Source organism: Arachis hypogaea, chromosome 7 (assembly GCF_003086295.3).
Source record: "Arachis hypogaea cultivar Tifrunner chromosome 7, arahy.Tifrunner.gnm2.J5K5, whole genome shotgun sequence".
Taxonomy (NCBI): domain Eukaryota; kingdom Viridiplantae; phylum Streptophyta; class Magnoliopsida; order Fabales; family Fabaceae; genus Arachis; species Arachis hypogaea.
In genome coordinates this window covers 67,697,636-67,704,417 of record NC_092042.1, presented here as the reverse complement: position 1 = coordinate 67,704,417, position 6,782 = coordinate 67,697,636, and the positions used below count along the sequence as shown (strand labels likewise).

The following is a 6,782-nucleotide window of genomic DNA, read 5'->3' as shown; positions in this document are numbered from 1 at the left end:
TTTTTGGACGTCAATGACAGCTCCTGCAGTGGCCAAGAAGGGCCTTCCCAGGATAATGGAAGCCTTGGGTTCCTCTTGCATATCTAGGACCACAAAATCTGCTGGGAATATGAACTCTCCCACCTTTACCAACAAATCCTCTACTATGCCGTGAGGGAACTTGAATGATCGGTCTGCCAATTGTAGGGCCATCTTTGTTGGTTTAGCCTCTTCGATCTTCATCTTCCTCATCATAGCTACTGACATCAAATTGATGCTGGCTCCTAGGTCACAAAGAGCCTTCTCTACCGTGATCTCACCTATGACACAGGGGATCTGAAAACTCCCTGGATCCTTCAATTTCTGGGGTAATTTGTGCTGAATGATAGCACTGCATTCTTCGGTCAGTATCACAGTTTTGTTGTTCTTCCAGCTTCTCTTCTTAGTCATGAGCTCCTTTAAGAACTTGGCATAGAGAGGCATTTGTTCTATTGCTTCAGCAAAGGGTATGTTAATTTGTAGCTTTTTGAAGATTTCTAAAAATCTCAAAAATTGGTTGTCATCCCCCTTTTTCTTCAATTGCTGAGGGTATGGAACTCTCGGGATATCTGGCTTCAGCTTCCCTTCTTCTTTTTGGCTTTTAGAAGTTGGGCTCTGATCTCCATCTTGCCTTTCTCCTTCGTCAATTGACTCTTCTTCTAGTTCCTTTTGGTCAAATCCCTTCAATTCCTTCCCACTTCTAAGAGTGATAGCTTGACACTCCTCTTTTTTACTTCTATTGTTGCCAGAAGTCCGATTGAATAGGTAGCCAACTTGTGTTTCAAGCTTCTCAATGGCAGCATCTTGGTTATGCATATTTGACTGCACTTCCTCTCGGAATGCTTTACTGTCTTGGATGTCTCTGCATATGTTCTCAAGCAGGGTTTCAATTTTAGAGATTTGGTCATTAAATAAGGAATTGGCTGTATTGTTGTTGGGGTTGTGACGTCTCTGATCTTGGCCTTGGTCTTGTTGATTACCCCACCCAAAGTTTGGGTGATTCCTCCATCCAGGGTTGTAGGTCTTGGAGTATGGATCATGGTTGTATCTAGGTGAATTCCCAATGTAGTTGGCTTGCTCCTGAGTGCCTTCTTCCTTTTCACTTGCTTCCTCTCGAGTTGAAGTGGTGATTGCTTCCACTTGACTTCTCTCCATCTTCTTGGTGAGGTCAGCTAGCTGCTTGGTGATGAGCTTGTTTTGAGCAAGCAGAGCATCTACATTGTTCAGCTCCATTACTCCTCTAGTGTTCCCTCTTTCGAAAGTATAAAAGTAGTCATTCTCAGCCACAGTTTCAATGACATCTATGGCTTCCTCAATGGTCTTCTTCTTGTTCAAAGAACCTCCGGATGAATGGTCTACGGCCTTCTTAGATTCATATGACAGTCCTTCATAGAAGATGTGCAGCTACACCCATTCATTGAACATATCAGATGGACATCTCCTGGTTAGGTCTTTAAACCTCTCCCATGCTTCATATAAAGTCTCACCATCTTGTTGCCTGAAAGTTTAGACCTCAGCTCTCAGCTGATTGACTCGTTGAGGGGGGTAAAATCTTGCTAAGAATTTGTTCATAACATCATCCCAAGTTGTCAAGCTCTCCTTTGGAAAAGACTCCAACCACTTGGTTGCCTTGTCTCTGAGAGAGAATGGGAACAATAACAGTCTATAGACGTCTGGTTGAACGCCATTGGACTTCACTGTGTCACATATTCTCAGGAATGTGCTTAAGTGTTGGTTGGGGTCTTCTTGGACACCTCCTCCGAACGAGCAATTGTTCTGAACAAGGGTAATGAGCTGTGGCTTTAGTTCAAAGTTGTTGGCATGGATGGTTGGTTTTTGGATGCTACTTCCGCAATTCCCTGGGTTTGGGTTGATATAAGACCCCAAGACTCTTCTATCTTCCCCACCAGGATTTGCTCTACCTCCTCCACCATGGTTGTGAACCTCTTCCTCACGATGGTCTTCCATGGTTGTTTCAAAGTATTCTTCAAAGTGTTCCTCCTCTTCTTCAGCACCCACTACATGTTTTTCTTTTGCCTCCCTTCTTAATCTTAAGAAGGTTCTCTCAGGTTCAGAATCAAAGGAAGTTGAAGCTCCGCTTCTTCTCCCTGTCATACAACCAACAGAGTACAAGGAAGAAAGGCAATGCAGAAAGTATCTTGTTAGAATTACTTGTTAGTGTCAGTGATGCAATATATCAAACAGTTAGTGGGTTAGTGAACTGAATTGTAAATAGCAAAGAAAAACTAAGAACAGGGAAGGGGAAGAATTAAACTAAGACGGAAAGCAAATTAACCGAACAGAAAATTAAATCAAACAAAATACAAATCTCAATCTAGTGATCCTCTAATGTAATCATTGTCGATGCACAATCAATCCCCGACAACGGCGCCATAAACTTGATCGGGGTAAAACTTGTCTTTCAACAAATTCCCATTCAGCAAGTGTACCAAATTTGTCGTCAAGTAAAAACTCACAATAGAGTGACGTCGAATCCCACAGGGATTGATTGATCAAGCAACTTTAATTAGAGGAATGATCTAGTTGAGCGAATCCATGAATAGAGTTGATAATTGCAGAAATTAAAATGGCGAGAAAGTAAATAACTGAAAGTAAATAGCAGAATTGTAAATGGGAATTGGGGAATTGCTCATAAAAGTAAATTACAGAAAATAAAGAGAATGGGTAAGATCAGAAATGGGGAGTTCATTGGGCTTAGGAGATGTTGCATTCTCCGGATCAATTTCATTTTCATCTCTTCCTCAATCAATGCACTCATTGATCTCCTTGGCAATCTTAAGTGATTGAACCACAATTTCTTGCAATTCAATCTCTCAAATATTGATCAATAGCCAATTCCTTGGTCAATTGCTCATGAGAAGAGATGAAGTGTGGTCACTGATTATACCACATGCACTTCCCAAATCAAGTGTTTAGAGGGTTATAGCCACATACCCATCCACACTCAATTTGGTCCAGCATGAGAAAGCATTTCTAGCTAATCTCCTCATTCCTCTTTCAAGGATCCGAAGAGATCCATGTTTGAATAGTTTCTTTTCCAAGATAACTATCCAATTGGATGAAGATCGAAAGCTTTCAAGTAAAATCAAAAGGAAAGATAGAAGAAGAATAAGAAAATTAGTATTGATCCATCAAATTACAACAGAGCTCCCTAACCCAATGAAAGGGGTTTAGTTGTTTATAGCTCTAGAAATCAAAATCAAAGATGAAGAATACATCATAAAGCTAGAAGTGCAGAGAAAGTAAAAATACAGACAGTAGTTCTCTCTCCTAGCTCCCCAAAAAAGCTCCTTCTCTATTTCAAAACTACTCCTATATATACTACTCTTCTCAGCTTCTAGTTAGTTCTTCAAGTCTTGGGCCTCTGGATCTTTGAGCTTGAAGCAGTTCCTTTCTTCAATTGGGCTTGGCTTACTTGCAGAGAGAAAGTGTGAAGTGGGCAGAGACTTTAACTCAAGACGTTAGGGGTGTTTAACATTTAGTGAAAATAAAAGTTCGAGAACGTTAGTGACACTTAACATTGTCACTAACGTTGCCATGCACCCCTTTGCCTCACGTTAAAGCCCACGTTAACTGGGTTAACGTGGCCTTTAACTTTGCCTTGCTAGCCTTCGAGAACGTTAGTGACACTCAACATTGTCACTAACGTTCAAGTGTGCCCCTTCTTGCTTCACGTTAAAGCTCACGTTAACTAGATTAACGTGGCTTCTAACGTGGCTTTTGCCAACCTTCGAGAACGTTAGTGACACTCAACATTGTCACTAACGTTCAAGTGTGCCCCTAGGTCTCACGTTAGAGTCCACGTTAACTGGGTTAACGTGGCTTCTAACGTGGCCATTCTTAGCCATCCCAACGTTAGTGACAATGTTGAGTGTCACTAACGTTGGCTCATTCTTCATTCCTCATCGTTAGCTTCCACGTTAACCAAGTTAACGTGGAAGTTAACGTGGCTCTTGGGGGTTGTGTGGTTGCTCCAACGTTAGTGACAATGTTGAGTGTTACTAACGTTGTCGACAACTCTCTATCTCTTACGTTAGCTCCCACGTTAACCAAGTTAACGTGGGAGTTAACGTGGCTCTTTGCACCTTAGGCCAACGTTAGTGACAATGTTGAGTGTCACTAACGTTGGCTTCTCTTCCCCCTTTAACGTTAGAGGCCACGTTAACTAGGTTAACGTGGCTTCTAACGTGGCCATTTGTGAGCAATTGCCAACGTTAGTGACAATGTTAGGTGTCACTAACGTTGGCTCAACTTCTCTTCTCCACGTTAGAGTTCACGTTAACTTAGTTAACATGACTCTTTAACGTGGGCATTGATGGCTTTTGAGAGTGTTTTTGGCAATCACTTTTCTCCTTAACTTTGCAAGTTACCTCCCATTCCTTGCTTCCTTTGGTCCTGAAATCAAGCAATAGAGTGCATCAAAGTTCTAGTCCACGTCATGGGTAATGCAATATACAATTTTGTCATTAAAATCATGCAAAATCCACATGAAATAATGTAAAATGCACAATGTATGCTTGAATCAAGGTCTGAGTGAATATTTGCCCAAAACTAACTTATTTCCTAAGAAAATGCATGAAATTACCTAAAAACAGTAAAGAAAAGGTCAGTGAAACTGGCCAAAATGCCCTAGCATCACACTCTCTTTTTGGATTCTCTTCTGTATTGCTTGGGAGAGTACTAGGAGGAGTTTTAGTAATTTTCTTACTCAGCTGGCCCACTTGTGCCTCCAAGTTTCTAACGGAGGACCTTGTTTTATTCATGAAGCTTAAAGTAGCCTTAGATAGATCAGAGACTATGTTTGCTAAGCTAGAGGGGCTCTGCTCAGAATTCTCTGTCTGTTGCTAAGAAGATGATGGAAAAGGCTTGCTATTGCTAAGCCTGTTTCTTCCACAATTATTAAAGCCTTATTGGGGCTTTTGTTGATCCTTCCATGAGAAATTAGGATGATTTCTCCATGAGGGATTATAGGTGTTTCCATAGGGTTTACCCATGTAATTCACCTCTGTCATTGCAGTGTTCTCAGGATCATAAGCTTCTTCTTCAGAAGATGCCTCTTTAGTACTGTTGGATGCATTTTGCCATCCATTTAGACTCTGAGAAATCATGTTGACTTGCTGAGTCAACATTTTGTTCTAAGCCAATATGGCATTCAGAGTATCAATTTCAAGAACTCCCTTCCTTTGAGGCGTCCCATTACTCACAGGATTCCTCTCAAAGGTGTACATAAATTGGTTATTTGCGACCATGTCAATGAGTTCTTGAGCTTCTGCAGGCATTTTTTTTAGGTGAATGGATCCACCTGCAGAATGGTCCAGTGACATCTTAGAGAACTCAGATAGACCATCATAGAATATATCCAAAATGGTCCACTCTGAAAGCATGTCAGAAGGACACTTTTTGGTTAACTGCTTGTATCTTTCCCAAGCTTCATAGAGGGATTCACCATCTTTTTTGCTTGAAGGTCTGACCATCCACTCTAAGCTTGCTCAGCTTTTGAGGAAAAAAGAACTTGGCCAAGAAGGCCGTGACCAGCTTATCCCAAGAATCCAGGCTATCTTTAGGTTGTGAGTCCAACCATGTTCTAGCTCTGTCTATTATAGCAAAAGGGAAAAACATGAGCCTGTAGACTTCAGGATATACTCCATTAGTCTTAACAGTATCACAGATCTGCAAGAACTCAGTTAAAAACTGATAGGGATCTTCTGAGGAAAGTCCATAAAACTTGCAGTTTTGTTGCATTAGAGCAACTAGTTGAGGCTTCAGCTCAAAATTATTTGCTCTAATGGCAGGGATTAAGATGCTTCTTCCATAAAAATTAGAAGTAGGTGTAGTATAATCACCAAGCATCTTCCTTGCATTATTGTTGTTGTTATTATTTTCGGCTGCCATCTCCTCTTCTTTTTTGAAAATTTCTGTAAGGTTTTCTCTGAATTATTGTATTTTAGCTTCTCTTAGTTTCTTCTTCAGAGTCCTTTCAGGTTCAGGATCTGCTTCAACAAGAATGTTCTTGTTCCTCCTGCTCATATGAAAAAGAAGAGAACAGAAAAGAAGAGGAATCCTTTGTCACAGTATAGATATTCCTTTATGTGAGTAGAAGAAAAGAAGAATAAGAATGAAGAAGGAGAAAAATTCGAACACAGAGGAGAAGTGAGGGTTCGAATTTTTTTAGATGAAGAGAAGTGTTAATAATAAATAAATAAATAGAAGGAGATGAGAATGAGAGAATTTCGAAAATTGTTTTTGAAAAAATGGTTAGTGATTTTTGAAAATTAAATCAAAATTAAAATTTGAAATAATTAGTTAATTAAAAGAATTTTGAAAAAGATGGATGGTGATTTTCGAAAATTAGAAAGAGAAAAGTAGTTAGGTGGTTTTGAAAAAGATAAGAAATAGTAAAACAAACAAAAAGTCAATTAGTTGAAAAGATAGGAAGTTAGAAAAGATTTTTGAAATCAATTTTGAAAGAAGATATGATTGAAAAGATATGATTGAAATTTATTTTGAAAAAGATTTGATTTTTAAAATTAAAATCGATTACTTGACTAACAAGAAACTAAAAGATATGATTCTAGAATTTAAAGATTGAACATTTCTTAACAAGAAAGTAACAAACTTCAAATTTTTGAATCAATCACATTAATTGTTAGTAAAGTTTTCGAAAATTATGAAATAAAATTAAGAAAAAGATTTTAAAATCAATTTTAAAAACTTTTTTTCTAAAAACATGAAATAAAAATGAA

The 6,782-nt window shown here is 39.0% G+C and overlaps 1 non-coding gene across 1 annotated transcript; it reads left to right on the top strand.

Annotated features, from left to right (window-relative positions):
- The first annotated feature begins 1,438 nt into the window (after positions 1–1,438).
- LOC112704802 (small nucleolar RNA R71) lies at positions 1,439–1,544 on the top strand. The gene has a single exon (XR_003155409.1). It is a non-coding gene; the product is annotated as a small nucleolar RNA R71 (small nucleolar RNA).
- The last annotated feature ends 5,238 nt before the right edge of the window (positions 1,545–6,782 follow it).